The sequence below is a fragment of the Loxodonta africana genome, chromosome 9, assembly GCF_030014295.1.
Source record: "Loxodonta africana isolate mLoxAfr1 chromosome 9, mLoxAfr1.hap2, whole genome shotgun sequence".
Classification (NCBI taxonomy): domain Eukaryota; kingdom Metazoa; phylum Chordata; class Mammalia; order Proboscidea; family Elephantidae; genus Loxodonta; species Loxodonta africana.
This window is the reverse complement of record NC_087350.1, coordinates 82,894,271-82,914,146: the sequence shown is the minus strand read 5'-3', so window position 1 is coordinate 82,914,146 and position 19,876 is coordinate 82,894,271. Positions and strand designations below refer to the sequence as shown.

Sequence of the window (19,876 nt, the reverse complement as noted above, 5' to 3'; positions counted from 1 at the left end):
CACATGGCATGACTACATGTGTAGTTCTAGCCCAAATTTTAATGTTAAGCACGATCCCACACCTGTCAACCCTAACCCCTACTCCAAACCCATTCCCAGGGACAACTCTGAACCAGCAGTGCTTTTAAGTGCAACCTTTGGAAGAAGTGTACCTCAGGAAGGTAAGAAATGAATTCTTCCAAAAGCCTGAGTGAGCTTGGAAGTGGATTCTTCCACAGTCAAGCTTCCAGATGAGAACGCATCCCCGTCAACAGCTTGATTGCAGCCTCGTGAGACCATAAGCAAAGGACTAAGCTAAGCCACGCCTGTACCCCCGACCACAGAAAATAGGGCATAAGAAATGAGTGTCGTTTTAAGCCACCAAGTTTGTGATACTTTCTTACGCACCAATGTATTTGTCATCTATATAACAAAGCAATACTTTATTATACAACAGTGCTAATAGGCTGTTTTAGCCATGAAGGCAAGGAAGACGATCTTGATGTGTCTCTCAGGCAGCCTGGAATGTGTACATGTGCGAGGCAAACTCAACCTCTGTAAAGTACTTGCTTAAAGTGCAGTGGGATTATTTACAAGGGCAAGTGTTGGTAGGAGGAAGAGGAGGCTTCTCCACAGCAGGAGACAGGGAAAAAATAGGGAAAGAGAAGGCATCTAGGGAACCCTTCTCCTTCAGCTCTCTATAAAGGTAAGCAGCTATGGAGGGTCTGCGGCCCTCCTAATAGGCCGGGGCTCCCTCATCCTGCATGTTAGGTGTAAAGTAACCTTGAGTGCCTTCATCCGATAATTGATACATGAGAGTGGCATTATGTTGGAAAAAGCTAAAAACAACAACAACAACAAAACTGACAGTGATCCTGTAGAAGAAGGTGGGAGGGTTTTCCCAGGCAGTAATAAAGTAAGGAAACTCAAAAAAAATCGGTAGGTTTAACAGGCAGCTCCAGATTTTCTTGGAGCTCAGGAGGGAGGAACAATCTAAACGGGATTACAGGGAGCAAACGTTCAATAAATATTTGTTGAATAAATTTTGCAAAGATAATTGGAGAAAACAAAGGGTTTACTTGAGATCACAGTGCCAGTATGGGGCTCATCAGACCAAATCTTCAGAACTTGTTTCTAGAAACTACACAGTCACTAGCTCATCATATCCACTCTGCTTCCTCAGAGGTGGAACCTAAATAGTGAGTCAAGGCTAGCTGGGATGAGAACAGGTACCCCGTACAGTAGCTATGGGTGATTTCTCTGGCCATGGGAAGAACTGCTCAATTTGGGGATTTAGCCAGTTTTCACATCCACAATGATAAGAAGAGATCAACATCACCTGCATTTATGCTATGTCCTGTGGCACTCTGTCCTGGCCCACAGGAAAGCAGCTGGCCTAAAGGCACTGTTATGGATTTAACTGTGTCCCCCAAAAATGTGTGTCAGCTTGGCTAGGCCATGATTCCCAGTCTTGTGTGGTTGTCCTCCATTGTGTGATCTGGTGTAATTACCTGCCTATGCGTTATAGATCCTAACCTCCATGACGTTAATGAGGTAGGACACAATCTACGGGACCAGGGTGTATCTTGAGTCAATCTCTTTTGAGATATAAAAGAGAGAAGCAAGCAGAGAGGAGGGGGACCTCATCACCATCAAGCAAGAAGAGCAGGAGGGAAGCACATTCTTTGGACCTGGGGTCCCTGCACTGAGACACTCCTAGGCCAGGGGAAGATTTATGACAAGGACCTTCCCCCAAAGCTGACAGAGAGAGAAAGCCTTCCCCTGGAGCTGGCACCCTGAATTTGGACTTCTATCCTCCTAAACTGTGCGAGAATAAATTTCTCTTTGTTAAAGCCATCCACTTGTGATATTTCTGTTATATAGCAGCACTAAATAACTAAGACAGGCACTAACCAAAAACTTGAAAATGCATCTCCTCTGTCTGTCCTGGATTTGATCTGGAAGAATGCAGCACAAGCAACACTTGTATATAAGGGTAAAAGTTTGCAAGGTAGCAGACAATTGGCTTCTAGAAGCATATGCCTCAGGAATAGCAACTTAATCGAACACAGATGACCAAAGGGCTTTGGAAAATCAGCATTATCTGGGGCGTCTAAAAAATTTAGCATACACATGCACACATTCTGAGTGCACAGCACACATCTGGGTGATTCAGATAAAATGAAGCTAGAAGTGTGGCAAGTTTACCCAAAGGTTATGGACAAAAGTAATTTGGTAGAGTAATGGCAGGGGGGCCAAGAATGTGGCTGCCAGAAGAGGGAAAAACAGTAACTGAGTTTCAGTGTCACCTTTGAAAAGGCAAGTGGATTCCCACTTATGGTGAACCCATGTGTTTCAGAGTAGAACTGTACTCCATAGGGTTTTCAAAGACTGTGACGTTGCAGGAGGACATCACCGGGTCTTTCTTCTGAGGTGCCTCTAGGTGGATTTGAACCGCCAACCTTTCAGTTAGTACCTGAGCGTTTAACCATTTGAGCCACCCAACCCGTTGCTGTCGATTCCAACTCACAGTGACCCTCTAGAACACAGCAGAACCGCCCCATAGGGTTTCCAAGAAGCAGCTGGTGGTTTTGAACTGCCCACCTTTTGGTTAGCAGTCAAGCCCTTACCCACCACGCCACCAGGGTCCTTGAGCCAGCCAGGGAGTCCATAATATACGTTAACTCCTATAAGTACACTGCAAGGCTATAATTTTCCCCTTATGGCTCAAAAACTGGCGGTATATGAACCCAAGAGCATAAAACATTTATTTATTTAGCATAGTGCCTGGCAGGTTGGTAGCACTTAGTAAATACACGTGGGTTTCTGAGCTGATTACTGGGAAGGGGGATGGGGATGAAAGAGGAAGCTGTAATGGGAAAGATGATCATGTCTCCAGCTGGACACTGATGGTCTTGGTTTCTTGGTCCAAAGCTTGTGAGCAATTTCTGACAGAACTTGGCCATTGAGATCAAAGCGTGGAGTGGATAATGACATTCCTATTAGAAATGAGAGTAAATCAATCTGGGAAATGGAGATACCAAAAAGCAAGCAGCTCTGCTTGAAGGTAGACAGATGAGATTGGGAGATAAAAGATTTTGCAACTGAAGAGAAAGGAAACTTTTTGCATAAATAAGATCCATTTAGGAGTCGATATACTGGGAAAAAAACGTGAAGAGTGCAAGAAAAGGGCCTAGAGAGGTCGTCCTGTTTATGTTGGGGAAGGGTGTCATATATACATATAGGGGACAAAGCAGAAGAATAAGAATGTGATCAGAGACTATGTGGAAGATCAGAGGCTGAGAAATCCAGGCAGTAAGGATACTGGTCAGCTTTGAAATGAATATATTCAAATGGAACCGGGGTGAGCTATTCTCTCCACATTTATTTCCTTTTCAGATAGTGTTTTTGAGAAGATTTACAGCAACCTGCTGACATCCTTCACTTCCATCCGGGAACTATTTGCAGAATTTTTGTGACTGGGCTAGAATTAAACCGTATTCTTAGGATCTGTATGATCTTAATACTCACCTAACAGACCTGGTTTGGTTTTTTCTCTCACTGCTTAACCCCCAGGAAGGCCACTGCTCCTGAGGAGGGTGTATTAGTTATCTAATGCTGCTTAAGAAATTGCCCCAAAACTTAGTGGTCTACAACAACAAATAGTATGTGGGTCAGGAATTTGGGAGTAGCTTAAATTTTTTTTTTTTTTTTTTAGCAGGGTGCTTCTGGCTTTCATGAGGTTGCAGTCAAGACATCCGCCAGGGCAGCAGTCATCTGAAAGCTTGACCGGAGCTACAGGGTCTGCTTCCAAGTTCACTCACATGGCTGATGGCCAGAGTCTTCAGGACCCCAACACGTGGGCCCATCCATTGAGCAGGCTGAATATCCTCACAACAGGGCGCTCTCTTCCATAGAGGCAAGTCCAGAGACCACCCCTGGGGGTCTGTAGGTACACTGGGGCGCCCACGGGGCAAAGACAGAGAGAGCCCTGGGGAGGCTCCATTCACACAGGGGTGCTCCATGGGGGCGACTCTCCACGCCTCCTCAGGAACTCTCTCGAGGGGCCAGAGGCAGCAGACACTTAGGGTCATTCTCCTACACAGGGGCACCTTGGGGGCGGCTCCCACACAAACACCTCAGAGTCCCCGGAGGGCCGCCCGCAGCCCTGCCCCTTGGGGTGCCCGCCGCCCCCGCTCCCGCTTACCGGGACCGTCCGGGTGCGGGACGCGGCTTCGGGGCTGGCGGGCTCTACACCGCGGGCCCCGCGCCGCCCTTGGCCGCTCGGCCGGCCGGCGTGCTGGGGCCCAACGCCGGGGGCAGGCGCCGCGGGCGGAGCGGCAGGCGGAGGCGGCGGGCGGAGCGGCTAGCGGAGGCGGCGGGCGGAGCGGCGGGCTGAGGCGGCGGCGGCGGGGCGCGCTCCCGCCCCACACCCACCCTCCCCGCCCCCCGCTGCGAGCGACTGCGGCTCGCGCGCCCGTCCGCCTCCCCCCGACCCCCCGCCCAGCGGGCCACCGGCGCGGCAGAGCGAGGTGCGGCGGGACCGCGGGTTGGCGGCGGCCCGGCCGGGACTTGGCGTGCGGCTCACACGAGCCGTCGGCTCAGGTGCCAATGGGCGTCCTCCGCCAGCGCCCGGCACTGCGGCGGGGGGACTGCGCCAGCCCGGCCGCCCGCGGCAAGGTCAGTGTCGGTCCCGAGGAGGTGGCCCGGGAGGGGGGCGCCGCAGGGGGCCGCGGCCGCTCACAACTCCTGCCGGCGCCGAGGCGAGGGCGGGGGCCCGGTGGGTCTCGCCGCCGGCATCCGGGGGGGGGTTGGGGGGAGGGCGAGAATGACTCTCTCAGCCGCCCCGGCCGGGGCCCTACTTCCGTTCCCCCACCAGGCTCTGCTGCCCAGCTAGGCCTCCGGCCCCGTGGTCGTGGGGCGCTTACCTTCGCGCTGTGCCACCCCCGCCCCCGGAGTGCCCAAGAGTGCGCTGTTTTCTCAGACTATTGGTCTTCCATCTCCAGCAGTAAAGCTGTACCCTGTTGTAACCCACTTCTTTTTTTTTTTTTTCTTGCTGCAGCAACCTTGTCCCTCTGATTATCCAGTCAGAAGTCTGAGCGGTATAAAGTGCATTACGTTAAACTAGATGCTTTGTAAAAAGTGAGGGTAACAAAAAGAATATTAAAGTCTTAAGCCCCTAACACTAATTATAAAGCAGTAAGTGAAGAAATACAAATGATATGCTGGGGACCTTTTATTAAAATTTATATTTTATTTAAATTTTTAATATACCTAGTGTTTCCAGATGCATTTAACTTCTGCGTCACAGATAAACAATTCACTTCATCATGTGGGGGATACAAAGCAAAGAGGAACTAATTTTGTCCTTACCGTCATGGAATATAAGGCAGGTAAGTATTTTTTTTTTTAGTAGTACTATATATTACTATCACTTTTAAGCACTTAAAGTGCCAGGTTATTAGACACTGACATATATTAAGTAATTTAAACTTCTCAACATGGCTATAAAGTACCGTACTTCTGTTGCCTACAGATGTAGAAACAGGCGTGGAGAGCTTAAACAACCTGCCTATTACGGTCACATAGCTAATATGTGGAACCTAGGAGTTCTGACTCCGGAACTGATACTCCTAACCATTCATTGTACTGTGCTGCCTCCAGGACCACCTTAAGGATGTGCAGAAGTATCCCAGGTAAAAAAAAAAAAAAAAAAAAAATTTTTTTCTTTGAGGACCCTGATTATATACACAATTTGCTTAAAATATGTATTACAAAATTAATGGGCCCATGTGAGGTGGTTTATATGAGGTGTAATGAAGATTTAGGATAAAAGGCAGAGAGGTGGTACTTACATATCTATTTACTGTCACATCAGTGCACCTAAAGAAGCTTGGTAGTGTCTAGGCATTATCTTTTCCTGTTCAAAGATAAGTACTGTCTCTTCCTGTCTTTATTGTCAGATGCACCATTCCTGGCTAATTTCACATCTCTACCTTGAGGAAAAAAAAAAAAAGACGCTGTTATTACTTACAAGGCCAAGACCCTTCAGAACCCGTTTGTCTTGAAACTATCGATCTTCTTGCCTCTGTAGTTTTCTAATACCACTTATCGAATGCTGGTTATATCGTTATTTATGATGCTGCATCATCTTGCCACCTGTGAATACTGGCTTCTAAAGACTCTCTCAAGGGTTGTTACTGTGTTTCATTACTAATGACCACAAGTGCAAATCTTACCCAGAGTATGAAGGAAAATGTATGCGACTGATGGTTTGTTTTCTAGATTGTTAAATTTATACTTTGGAATTTTATAATGTAAATGTAGAGCAATGTGGCCTACGACCATGTCTTTTCTTGAATTCTTTAGGCCATAATCACTACATTCCTAAAATTATCTCATTCGGTATTGACCACACCTCTACTTTACACACACCACCACCAGCAGGGATAATAGGCGAGGGGCCCTTGACTCAGTGAGAAGAGTGATAACATCGGTACAAGTCATGTCTAACCCTCCTCTAGCATGGTTAAGAACACCCCTCCATGATAAAAACACTCAACAAACAAGAAATAGAAGGGAACTTCCTCAGCATGGTAAGGAGCATCTAGCAAAAATCCCTCAGCTAATATTTACACTTAATGATGAAAGGCTGAATGTTTTCCCCCTAAACACGGGAACAAGACAAGGATGTCTTTTCTCACCACTTCTATTCAGCATTGTATTGGAAGTGCTAACCAGTGCAATTAGGCAAGAAAATAAAATAAAAGGCATGCAGGTTGGAAAGGAAATAAGACTATCTCTTTTTGCAGATGACATAATCATGTATATAGAAAACCCTAAAGAATGCACTAAAAATCTATTAGAAATAATAAAACAAGACCTAAGTAAACTGAAAGAAGATTTAATATTGTTAAGATGGCAGTACTCACCAAATTGATCTACAGATTTAACACAATCCGTATCAAAATCTCAAGCTGGCTTCTCACAGAAATTGACAAGCTGACCCTAAAATTCATTTGGACAGTCAAGGGACACAGAATAGCCAAGATAACCTTGAAAAAGAACAAAGTTGGAGGATTCACAAGTCCCAATTTCAAAACTTAAACTACAAAGCTACAGTAATCAAGAGAGTGCGGTACTAGCACAAGGAAAGCAGATGGATGCGTGGAACAGAATTGAGAGTCCAGAAATAAATCCATACATTTCCACTCAATAGATTTTCAGCAAGGATGCCAAGACAATTTAATGGGGAAAGAACAGCCTTTTCAACAAATGGTGCTGGGACAAGTGGATATCCACATGCAAAAGAATGAAGTTGGACCCCTGTCTCACACTGTATATGTGTGGATCAAAGACCTAAATGTAAATGCTAAAACTATAAAACTCTTAGAATAAAACAGACATAAAACTTTGTGATCTTGGATTAGGCGACGTTTTCTTAGCTATGACACAAGCAGTGAAAGAAAAAATTAGATAAATTGGGCTTCCTCAGAATGAAAAAATGTTTGTGCTTCAAAGGATGCCAAGAAAGTTAAAAGACAACTCAAAGAACGGGGGAAAATATTTGCAAATCATATATCTGATAAGGGATCTACATCTAGAATATATAAAGAACTCTTAAAAAAAAAACAAAAAAAACCCAGTGCCGTCGAATCGATTCCGACTCAGAGCGACCCTATAGGACAGAGTAGAACTGCCCCATAGAGTTCCTACAACTCAGTAATAAAAAGACAACCCAATTAAAAAATGGGCAAAAGACATGTTCACTGCAGCACTGCTTACAATAGCAAACAGATGGAAGCAACCAAGGTGCCCATCAACAGAAAAATGGATAAATAAATTATGGTATATTCACATAACGGCATACTACGCAACGATTAAGAACAACGATGAATCCGTGAAACATCTCATAACATGGAGGAATCTGGTAGGCATCATGCTGAGTGAAATTAGTCAATTGCAAAAGGACAAATATTGTATGAGACCACTATTACAAGAACTCAAGAAAAAGTTTAAACACAGAAGAAAATATTCTTTGATGGTTACGAGGGTGGGGAGGGAGGGAGAGGGGTATTCATTAATTAGACAGTAGACAAGAACTATTTTAGGTGAAGGAAAAGACAACACACAATATAGGGGAGGTCAGCACAACTGGACTAAACCAAAAGCAAAGCAGTTTCCTGAATACAACGAAACGCTTCGCAGGGTAGCAGGGAGGGGGTCTGATTGGCATAACAAAGTGTATTAAGAAAACATTCTGCATCCCACTTTGGTGAGTGGCGTCTGGGGTCTTAAACGCTAGCAAGTGGCCATCTAAGACAAACCAGTTGGTCTCAACCCACCTGGAGCAACGGAGAATGAAGAACACCAAACACACAAGGTAAATATGAGCCCAAGAGACAGGAAGGGCCACATAAACCAGAGACTCCATCTGCCTGAGACTGGAAGAACTAGATGGTGCCCGGCTACCACTGATGACTGCCCTAACAGGGAACACAACAGAGAATCCTGGATGGAGCAGGAGAACAATGGGATGTAGACCTCAAATTCTCATAAAAAGACCAGGCTTAATGCTCTGACTGAGACCGGACGGACGCCGGAGGTCATGGTCCCTGGGCCCTCTGTTAGCCCAAGACTGGAACCATTCCCAAAGCCAACTCTTCAAACAGGGATTGGACTGGACTGTAAGACAGAAAACGATACTGCTGAGGAGTGAGCTTCTTGGCTCAAGTAGACACACGAGACTATGTGGGCAGCTCCTGTCTGGAGGCGAGATGAGAAGGTAGAGGGGGACAGGAGTTGGTTGAATTGGACAGTGAGAATACAGGGTGGAGAGGAGGAGTGTGCTGTCTCATTGGGAGAGCAGCTAGGAGTACATAGCAAGGTGGGTGTACGTTTTTATATGAGAGACTGAGTTGATTTGTAAACTTTGACTTAAAGCACAATTAAAAAAAAAGGGGGGGGGGCCAAAAGGCCTGAATAGGCATTTACCCAAAGAAGTGTACAGATGGCCAATAAGCACATGAAAAGATGCTCAGTATCATTAAAACAAAAAAAAACAAACCCAGTGCCATCGAGTCGATTCCAACTCATAGCGACCCTATAGGACAGAACAGAACTCCCCCACAGAGTTTCCAAGGAGTGCCTGGCAGATTCCAACTGCCGACCCTTTGGTTCGCAGCCGTAGCACTTAACCAGTACACCACCAGGGCTTCCTCAGTACATCGTTAGCCATCAGGAAATACAAATCAAAACCCAAATGAGGTACACTTCACACCCACGAGGATGGCTATAATAAAAAAGACAGTGTCGTATATAACAAGTGTTGGCAAGGATGTGGAGAAATTGGAACCTTTGTACATGGCTGTTGGGAATGTAAAATGGTAGAATTGCTTTGGAAAATAGTCTGGCAGTTTCTCAAAAGGCTAAACATAGAGTTACCAAATGACCAGCCATTCCTCTCCTAGGTATATACCCAGAAGAAATGAAAACCTATGTCCACATAAAAACTTGTAAACAAATGTTCATAGCAGCATTATTTTTAATAGCCAAAAAATAGAAACAATCTATATGTCCATAAAGTGATGAATGAATAAGTAAAACGTTATATATCCATACAATGGAATATTGTTCAGCAATAAAAAAATGAAACACTGGTATATGCTATACCATGGATGAACCTTGAAAACATTATGCTAAGTGAAAGGAGTCAGTCACAAAAGCCTACCTACATATTGTATGATCCATTTATACGAAGTCTACAGAGACTGAAAGTAGACTAGTGATTGCCTAGGGCTTGGGGTATCGGAGGTTGGGAGTGATAGCTAAGGGCTATAAAGTTTTCTTTTTGTAGTCCTGAAAATGTCCTGCTAATGTGTACACAGTTTCCTTTTGGGATGAAAGATGTTGTAAACTTAGATTATGATGATGGTTGCACAACTCTAATATACTAAAAACCACTGAATTATGCACTTTTAAATGGTTGAACTTTTTAGTATGTAAATTATATCTCAATAAAGCTGTTCAAATTAATTAATTTTTTAAAAATCAAGCTGGCCGGTAGGAGCTATCCACCTGCCAGACAGCTCTCTGGGGCTCTGGGATGAGCCCACAGGCTCAAATCCTGAAGAAGCCTGGATATCTGAATGACTCCACGTGGGGGATGGGGAGTGGATATGGGAGGGGAAAGGCTGGAAAGGGCCAGAAAAGGGGAGAAATGGGGGCCTGGACCTTGTTGTTGTTTGCCGCTGAGTCGATTCCAACTCATGGTGACCCTAGGTGACAGGGCTGAGCTGCCCCATAGGGTTTCCTAGGCTGTAATCTTTACAGGAGCAGATCCCCAGGTCTTTTCTCCCACGGAGTGGCTGGTGGGTTCTAACTGGACCAACCATTTGGTTAACAACTGACTGCTTAGCCATTGCGCCATCAGGGCTCCTTGACCCAGGCCTTCTGGGTTCTAACTGGGGCTGGGAGCACCCCTACCAGATAGCACAGGGCAGCCCCACAGTCACCAGAGGTGGGTTTTAAAAAAATTTCAAGGTAGGCACACCAAAGCATGGAGCCTCCTGAGGCACAAGGCATTAGGCAAGGGACCCATGTGCTTTGTCTAAAACTGTACCGATTACCTCCACACGAGGCACGATGTAGTAAGAATTAAAACCAAGTGCTAGGGAAATGCTGAGAGAAGTGCTGAAAATCAGAGTGCAGGTAAGAGCAAGACAGTATTTTCCCCTCTGATATGGGAGAAAAGCCATATAGGCAGAACTATAACGCAAGGCAGAAGATGAATTGTGCTCAATAACCCGTTGCCATTGGTCGGTTCTGACTCATAGTGACCCTAACGGACAGAGCAGAACTGCCCGACGGGGTTTCTAAGGACCGCCTGGTGGATTTGAACTGCCAACCTTTTGGTTAGGTGCAGTAGCTCTTAACCACTGCGCCACTAATACAGGGGTGAAATGCAGTGGTAATTCAGAGGACAAATTGCTTCATGAAGGAAGGTGCTTTGATTAAGGAAAATGTATAATGACCATTTAACTCCTTGTTAGCATTTAAGTTTCAAAAAATGTAATTTATTAAATGTCTTTATTTTTCTACTGCGTGCAACGTTTCTGTCAGGTTCTAGAGAAGAGAGCTCTTTACTGTGGTCCACGCAGTATGAAGGGGGTTGTTTGGGGAATGCAAAGGTTAATGACAGCAGGCTTTCTGAGAGATTTACTCTGCCTCCCCAAGTGGTAGGCACAGAATACAAAGGCACAAGATAAGACATTCAAGGTCAAAGTGGCAGCAGGAGAGAAAACAAGGTGGGGAATGAACAAAGTAGGTCTGAGGAGATGCAGCTTTATTTTACATTTGTATTCATTCCTTTTTGTTTGTTTTTTATTGTGGCAAAATATACATAACACGTTGTTGCCATTAAATGCCGTTGAGTTGATTCCGACTCATAGCAACCCTATGTACAACAGAACGAAACATTGCCTGGTCCTGTGCCATCCTCACAGTCGTTGCTATGCTTGAGCTCATCATTGCAGCCACGTATGTAAAATTTACCATTTTAGTTTACAATTTAGTGCCATTAAGTACGTTTACAGTGTTGTATAACCATCATGACTATTTCCAGAACTTTTTCGTCATCCCAAACAAATTCCGTACCCATTAAATGATTGCTTCCCATTCTTCTCCTGCCCCCAACTCCTGGTAATCTCAGAAATTCTACTTTCTGTCTCTATGAATTTGTCTGTTCTAGATAACTCATGGAAACCCTGGTGACATAGTGGTTAAGAGCTATGGCTGCTAACCAAAATGTTGGCAGTTCAAAATCCACCAGGCGCTCCTTGGAAACCCTATCAGGCAGTTCTACTCTGTCCTATAGGGTCGCTATGAGTCAGAATTGACAGCAATGGGCTTTTTTTTTTTTTAGATAACTCATATAAGTGGAATCATATAATACTTGTCCTTTTGTGTCTGGTTTATCTTACTTAGCATAATATTTTCAAGATTCATCCAGATTGTAGCATATATCAGAACTTCCTTTCTTTATATGATGGCATAATATTCCATTATATGTATGTGCCACATTTTGTTTATCTGTTCATCTGTTGATAGACAGACACTTGGGTTGTTTCCACCTTTTGGCTATCATGAATAATGCTGTTACGAACTTTCGTGTACGAGTATTTGTTTGAGTCACCGTTTCGATTCTTTTTGGATATATACCTAGGAGTGGAATTGCTGGGTCATGTGGTAATTCTGGTGGCACAGTGGTGAAGAGCTGCGCCTGCTAACCAAAATGTTGGCAGTTCAAATCCACCAGCCGCTTCTTGGAAACCCTATGGGGCAGTTCTACTCTGTCCTATAGGGTCGCTATGAGTCGAAATTGACTCAAAGGCAACGGGTTATGGTAACTCAGTGTTTAACTTTTGAGAAACTGCCAAACTATTTTTCACCAACAATGCGTGAGTATCCCAGTTTCTCCACATCCTTATTCCCCTGGCCCCCCTTTTATTTTAAATTATAGCCATCTTAGTAGATATGAGGTGGTGGTGTTCGTGTGTTTCTAGGAATTTGCCCGTTTCGTCTAGGTTATTGACTTTATTGGCATACAGTTCTTCATAGTATTCTCTTACAATCCTTTTTTACTTCTGGAAGGTTCGTAGAAATACTAAAGCCCCCTTTTTGTTTCTGATTTTAGTAATTTGAGTCTTCTCTCTTTTTCTTAGTCAATCTAGCTAAAGATTTGTCAGTTTTGTTCCTCTTTGCAAAAAACCAACTTTTTAGTTCATTGAATGTATCATTTTTCTGTTCTCTATTTTGTTTATCTCTGCTCTAATCTTTATGTCTTTATTTCTCCTAGCTTTGAGTTAAGTTTGCTTTTTTCTTCTAGCTCATTAAAGTGTACAGGTAGGTTACTGCTTCGAGATCTTTCTTCTTTTTTAATGTAGGCATTTAGAGCTGTAAATTTCTCTCTGAGCATTGCCTTTGCTGCATCCTGTTAGTTTTGGTGTGTGTTTTATATTTCATTACTCAAGGTATTTTCAGACTTCTCTCAAGATTTCTTTTGTGACTCACTGGTTGTTTAATAGTGTGTTGTTTCATTTCCTTATATTTGTGAGTTTTCCAGTTTTCCTTCTGATATTGATCTCTAGTTTCATTCTGTTGTGGTTGGAAGAGATACTTTTTATGGTTAAAATTTTTTCAATTTATTAAGAATTGTTTTCCATCTAAGATACATCTGTTGGTCTCATCCCATCCGGAGCAAAGGAGAATGAAGAAAACCAAAGACACAGGGAAAATATTAGCCCAATGGATTAAAGAACCACGTGAACCACAGCCTCCGTCAGCCTGAGCCAGAAGAACTAGATGGTGCCTGGCTACTGCCACCAACTGCTTTTACAGGGATCACAACAGAGCAGGAGAAAAATGTAGAACTCAAATTCACAAAAAAAAAAAAAAGACCAGACTTAACTGGTCTGACAGACACTAGAGGAACTCCTGAGACTATGGCCCCCCAGGCACTCTGCTAACTCCCAACTGAAACCATTCCTGAAGCCCACCTTTCAGCCAAAGATTAGATAGGCCTATAAAACAAACAGTAACACATGTGAGGAACGTGCTTCTTAGTTCAGTAAAATATATGAGACCAAATGGGCAAATCGTGCCCAAAAGCAAGATGAGAAGGCAGGGAGGGACAAGAAAACTGGGAAACTGAGGTAGAAGGCGAAAGAATGCTGTCACATTGTGGGGAATACAACCAACGCCACAAAACAATACGTGTATAAATTTTTAAATGAGAAACTAACTTGACCTGCAAAGTTTCACCTAAAGCACAATAAAATTAAAAACATAATAAAATTTCATATCTGGAGAAGATATCTTTTACATATAAACGTGAAATAAAGACATTCTCAGGCCAAAAAATAAGAATTGTTTTGTGGCCTGACACGTGGTCTGTCCTAGAGAATGTTCCATGAGCACTTGAGAACAATATGTATTCTGCTGTTGTTGGGTGGGTATCTATATCTGTTAGGTCTAATTGGTTTATAGTGTTGTTTAAGTCCTCTGTTTCCTTATTGATCTTCTGTCTGGTTGTTTTATTTATTATTGAAAGTGGTGTACTGAAGCCTCCAACTACTATTACAGGAATGTCTATTTCTCCCCCTTCATTTCAGTCTATTTTGCTTTGTATATTTTGAGGCTCTGTTGTTAGGTATGTGTATATTCACAATTGTTAGGTCTCCTTGACTAATTGAACCTTTTAATAATATACAGTGTCCTCATTTGTTTCTTGTAACCTTTTGTTTTAAAGTCTATTTTGTCTAATATTGATACAGCCACCCCAGCTCTCTTTTGGTTACTATTTGCATGGAATATATTTTTCCATCCTTTTATTTTCATCCTACCAGTGTCTTTGGATCTAAAGTGAGTTCTCTTGTAGCAAACATATAGATGGATCATGTTGCCAATCTCTGCCTTTTAATTAGGGAGTTTAATCCATTTACACTTAATTACTCATAAGGCAGGACTTATCTCTACCATTTCGTTGTTTCTTTTCCGTATGTCTTCTATGTCTTTTCTTCAATTCCTCCATTATTGCCTTTTTACTTGATTTTTGCAGTGTACCATTCTGATTCCCGTCTTTCCGTTTCCTTATTGTCTTAGTCATCTAGTGCTGCTATAACAGAAATACCACAAGTGGATGACTTTAATGAAGAGACATTTATTCTCTCACAGTCTAGTAGACTACAAGTCCAAATTCAAGGCATCAGTTCCAGGGGGAAGGCTTTCTTTCTCTGTCAGCTCTGGAGGAAGGTCCATGTCATCAGTCTTCCCTTGGTCTAGGAGCTTCTCTGCACAGGAACCTCAGGTCCAAAGGACACGCCCTGCTCCCGGCACTGTTTTCTTGATGGTATGAGTTCCCCACATCTCTCTGCTCGCTTCTCTCTTTTATATATCAAAAGAGATTGGCTTAAGACACTATCTAATCCGGTAGATCTCATCAAGATAACTACCACTAATCCATCTAATTACATCATACAGATAGGATTTAGAAGACATAGGGAAATCATATCGGATGACAAAATGGTAGACAGTCATACAATACTGGGAATCATGACCTAGCCAGGTTGGCACGTATTGTAGGCAGACACAATTCAATCCATGACAGAAACTAAAAAAAACGTGCATCTAGTTGATTCTCTTCCATTCTGAGCAGAACAGTTTTCCGTAGGACTTTTAATGGCAGATATTTTTGGAAGTAGATCACTATGTCTTTCTTCTGAGGCACGTCTGGGTAAAGTGAAACTTCCAACCTTTGGGATAGTAGCTGAACGTGTTAACAGTTGTCACCATCCAGGAATTCCAGGAAACTAATATAATTCCCCATATCAAATATGGAGCTTCTGGGCTTGAAACTTGCCACCAAGGTTTAAGGGTCTCAGGTCAACCTCCTTACTACCTGAAGATTTCTGTCACCTCCACCTGCCTCCATATGTCTGTCTTCAGTGAAAGTTGGTTATTTTACTTCATTCTCCTATCTAAGGTATTTTTCTTTTTATCCTTTGTTAAGTGGCATTCATCATCCCTCCTTCCTGGGATATATTGGTGGAATGGCTGAGGGGGAACATGATTGGCTATTGGGAACATGACTGTGGTGGAATGTCAGGGAGAAACACAGATTAGTTTTAGGTCAGAATATTAAAATTATTAGCTTATTGTTTGTCTCCACCATAAAATGTAAGCTCTAAGAATGCTGAGACTCCCTTGTCTGTTTTCTTTACTACTGTATCTCCAACACCTAGCACAGGACCTGTTATACAATAAAACCCAAAACCCGTTGCCATCGAGTCAATTCCAACTCAAAGCAACCCTATAGGACAGAGTAGAACTGCCCTCATAGAGTCTCCAAAGAGTGCCTGGTGGATTCAAACTGCCAGCCTTCTGGTTAGCAGCCATAGCTCTTACCACTATACCACCAGGGTTCCCGTTATGCAATAAATAACTGTGGAAAAAACAAAGGAATGAGATAACCAAACAAATGATGACTGGTTTATGCTACTGACACTGGCATCCATAGGAGGATTCTGAGCAAAGGATTGAAGCAGTCCAATTTGCAGGTTAAATAATGTCTTCAAGGTCTCTCAGTCATCATAAGCAGCAGTCTGTACTATCATCACAAAATTTTCGAGTTAACTCTCAAATACACATACTGCAGTGGAAGAATTCACTTCTGTAAATATTCAAATCCATGAACAGTCCCCTGAGAAGAGCAGAGGAAACTGACAAAGTTTAGACTGCCCCCACCCCTATTCCATCCCCCTCCTAATTCCCTCCTCTTCCTCTACTGGGGACCCTTTAGCCAACTGAAGTTGCTGGTCATCAGAACCCTTTCAGAGAATTTCAGCTGAGATCTGGATACACAGCCCACTCTGCTGTGATATTTGCATTTCAAACTAAATTTGTCTATAACATTACACATTTCACACTCCTACATTTCTACTGTTGTAACATCGTAATTATAAAAATGACATTTGGTCTTCTCTTCTAAAAGTAAAATTAGCATTTCCACATAAAATAGATAAAAAGATTGTTGGCTGTCTCCCTAAAAGGTCTGTGGGTTTAATCTAATCCTGAGGTTTAAGTTCTCAGTGCCTGACATAGGTTTTGTGAAGGTTTCGCCGTGCATTTAAGTGTGGCTGTAGACTTATGCATAGGTTTCTTTATGTTAGGGGATGATCTGCTTGACTTTTTTTTCTTTGGAAAACAGAAAGGACCTGAGATCAGAGACACCATTTTTGAATTTTCTTGTGAAATGTAGATAAGAAAAATGAACAAATTTAACATCTTTTGTTCTATACCCTACAGGACTTTCTGACAAAAGGGTAGCATGTTGGAGGCCTCCTCACCAATTAAGGCACCAGGAATCCTATTAGGCGAGTGTCTAGGATAAAGAGAGCTGGAGGGCTTTGTGATAGTGCTCGCCTCCAGATCAGAATCAAGGAGATATGTCAGGGAAGGGGCTAGAAGGAATCAGAAGAGCCTCAAACATATTTTCATAAATATCAGGGACATTTACTCCTGATATTTCTGGAGATTTTTAGTATTCATGTGACTGTATTCTTAATATGTGGTCTCCTGCCATGAGGGAATTGACATTTTAAGGAGAGCAGAGAAACCAACAAACTTTACAGACAGGGTCAGGGATATGGAGAAGAACTGGCCCAGATGAAATTTTTGACACCTGTTTCAATTTTATGACTCTAATTCTAACCTTAAAAACCTAAAAAATGGTTCATCTACTCATTTCAGTGTCTGAAAAGTGAGGTATAAATTGGGAAACTGCATTCCAATTTGAGATGGACCTAGGTGAGAACCTAGCTCTGGAAGACATGGATGGCTGCAAGAAAAGAGGGGCAAGAAGCCAAATCCATGGCCTGTATAACTCAAACTTAACTTGTTTCAAGTTATCTTGGTAGGGACTCTGGTTTCTATCTCAATCCAAAAGCCAACACACTAAGAAAAAAAAAATTTTTTTTAAGTATACGGCTTTATGTTGTGGGATAGGGGTAGCTATTTCCCTAGAAACCACCTGAGGGTAAGAAGTTAACAGTGAGAACCTGAGGCTCCTCTCTACCTTCTGGTCTTCAGATGCCTACTACATTCCAGGGATTTAATCCTGCTTCGGTGAATTCATCTTTACCTGCTCTCTTTCAGCATGGCCAGTATCCCTCTCCCTTTATCTCACCCCTTCAATACAGACACTGGGCTAAGGGAGTTCAGAATGTCTTTGTGATATTGCCTTCCACTGCTGCCATCTCAGCTAAGCTGTCTGCAACCCCAAATGTCAGGAAACTGACCCACCCACATCTCCCATGCTGAAGCTGTGGAGCACGAACTGCAGGGACCTTGTAAGAGGTTCAAGCTTGGAAAAGGGGGTTGGGTATGATGACCTTTATTTTTTCCAGCCCTAAGTCTCTGCAGGGAACAAACAGGCAGGCTCCTAGTGCCTATATTTCTCTAGATTCCCATTGTATGGGATGCCAGGAAAAGAGGTGTGGGTGTCCAACCAGAGATATCCCAGAAGAAAGGGCTGGCTATCTACTTCTAAAAAACCATCCACTGAAACCCCTGTGGAGCACAGTTCTAATGTGGTACACATGAGGTCTCTGTGAGTGGGAATCAATTCCATGGCAACTAGTATTGTTCCTCTGTAAACACTACAGTTATTCTGATCTCCAAAATCTTTAGGAATTGCTAACACGTTATGCCTAGCAACTGCTGTTTTGTTACATAAACATTAGGTCAGGAACAAGCTCCTCTGAGAACGCCGCTCCAACCAATGGAAACAAATGGCAACTGAGGCTTCGAGGGACCACAATCCTCTTGTATTTACTTACCTGGCAAGCAGAAGAATGCACCCATTCTGCTTTGTGTGCAAAACTTTCCTCCTAGGCCAATTCTCTAGTGCCCCAGATGACATATCACAAAACGAATGAAAGTATCAAGAAGAGTAATTTATTCCTGAAATAGATCTTCCAAGAGCTACAGATACCTACTACACCGACCTCACTTAATCCCAACTCCGGTGTCACCATATTAAATTACTTTCTAAATCAGAAGTAAACTTTACATCATAAAATACCATTCATAACCACATCAGTCCAACCTGAGATCTGCATTACTCTCTTGACCCAAACTCCTAGATATCTACAATTCACAGATCGACCAGCTTTATCAATATGCCTCACCCCAGTGGTGCGTTACACTATTTCACTGGAGTCACAGCCCACTTTGTTGATGTACGAGAGCAATATGTTAGGAAAGCCCTAGCTCACTTGGATGATGTATAGTTGGAAATGGTCGTCCAGGGTAGGCGTGCTGGTGATGTATATATACCAAAAACCCAAACCCAGTGCCGTAGAGTCGATTCCGACTCGTAGCAACCCTATAGATATATACATATAGCCCTAAAAAGGGTACGAACAAAGAGAGAATAAATTCAAAGTGGGTTTGGGTTAGCTTGTAGAAGCAAACGGAAGCATAGTATGGATTCCACCAGGCCCTGTTCCCACTGACCTCACAAGGAACCAGGTTTGCAGGAAAGTAAGCAGCTGCACAGGGTTAAAGAGCTAGTTCCTACCCAATTTTGCCTTGGGAAATTGTTTTTGTAATTACTATAAATCTCCCTGGCGCCTTGGATGAAAACAAAGACACACAGATGTTACTTTTACTTTTTGTGTATGTTTCATAATAAAATTGTTAAAGGACATCTGTTATATTAGCTTTTTAAAATATTGAGCAATTTGGGAACCTGTAGCTATGTGCACCGAAAGACTTGTACTAGAGTTTTCATATCAAACGTAACTCATGTCACTAAAATGTACACTTGAAAACAGTTAAAATGGCAAATTTTGTTATATGTATTTTATGACAATAAAAATTTTTTTTACCTCTTAGTTAATTTTACCCATAATTTCAGTAGTTTAACCTAACCACTGTGAGATTTCATATGGACTAGTTGCAAAGCACAAAATAGATGCTAATTTTACATTGAATGAACCACGTATAAACTTATGCTAAACAGATTTAATAGGAACAATAGTAGAAACAAAATTATGTATACTTTTTCTATTTTTCAAAATTTCAGTATAGTGGTATTATTGCTTATATAATAATTTTTTCTTTCAAATATCTTATAAACTCATAAGTATATTTGTTTTTTAAATAAATATATTAAGTATACATATAACTTTATATAAAATGAATAGCTTATATATATTACTTAGTGCCGTATTACTTTTTATATGAAAATTTCTCTTTCCACACATTTTTCAACTACGTATATCTTAATCACTGCTTCTACCCTCTCTATCCCAGCCTAAGTCCCACTAGAATGTAT

General features: G+C 42.6%; 2 long non-coding RNA genes across 3 annotated transcripts in view; one reads left to right on the top strand and one right to left on the bottom strand.

Moving 5' to 3' along the window:
* The first annotated feature begins 4,835 nt into the window (after window positions 1–4,835).
* LOC111749876 (uncharacterized) overlaps window positions 4,836–19,876 on the top strand; it is a 21,865-nt gene continuing 6,824 nt past the window's right edge. The window contains exons 1-3 of one of the 2 annotated variants that reach the window (XR_002785063.2): window positions 4,836–5,372; window positions 5,516–5,675; window positions 5,943–9,583. This is a non-coding gene — a long non-coding RNA (uncharacterized LOC111749876). Of the gene's footprint in view, window positions 5,373–5,515; window positions 5,676–5,942; window positions 9,584–19,876 lie in introns of those variants that run through there. The other variant, XR_010323073.1, reaches the window with a different exon arrangement.
* The window catches only part of LOC135232465 (uncharacterized), a 21,866-nt gene continuing 13,945 nt past the window's right edge, over window positions 11,956–19,876 (bottom strand). The window contains exon 3 of the long non-coding RNA XR_010323072.1: window positions 11,956–14,922. This is a non-coding gene — a long non-coding RNA (uncharacterized LOC135232465). The remainder of the gene's footprint in view (window positions 14,923–19,876) is intronic.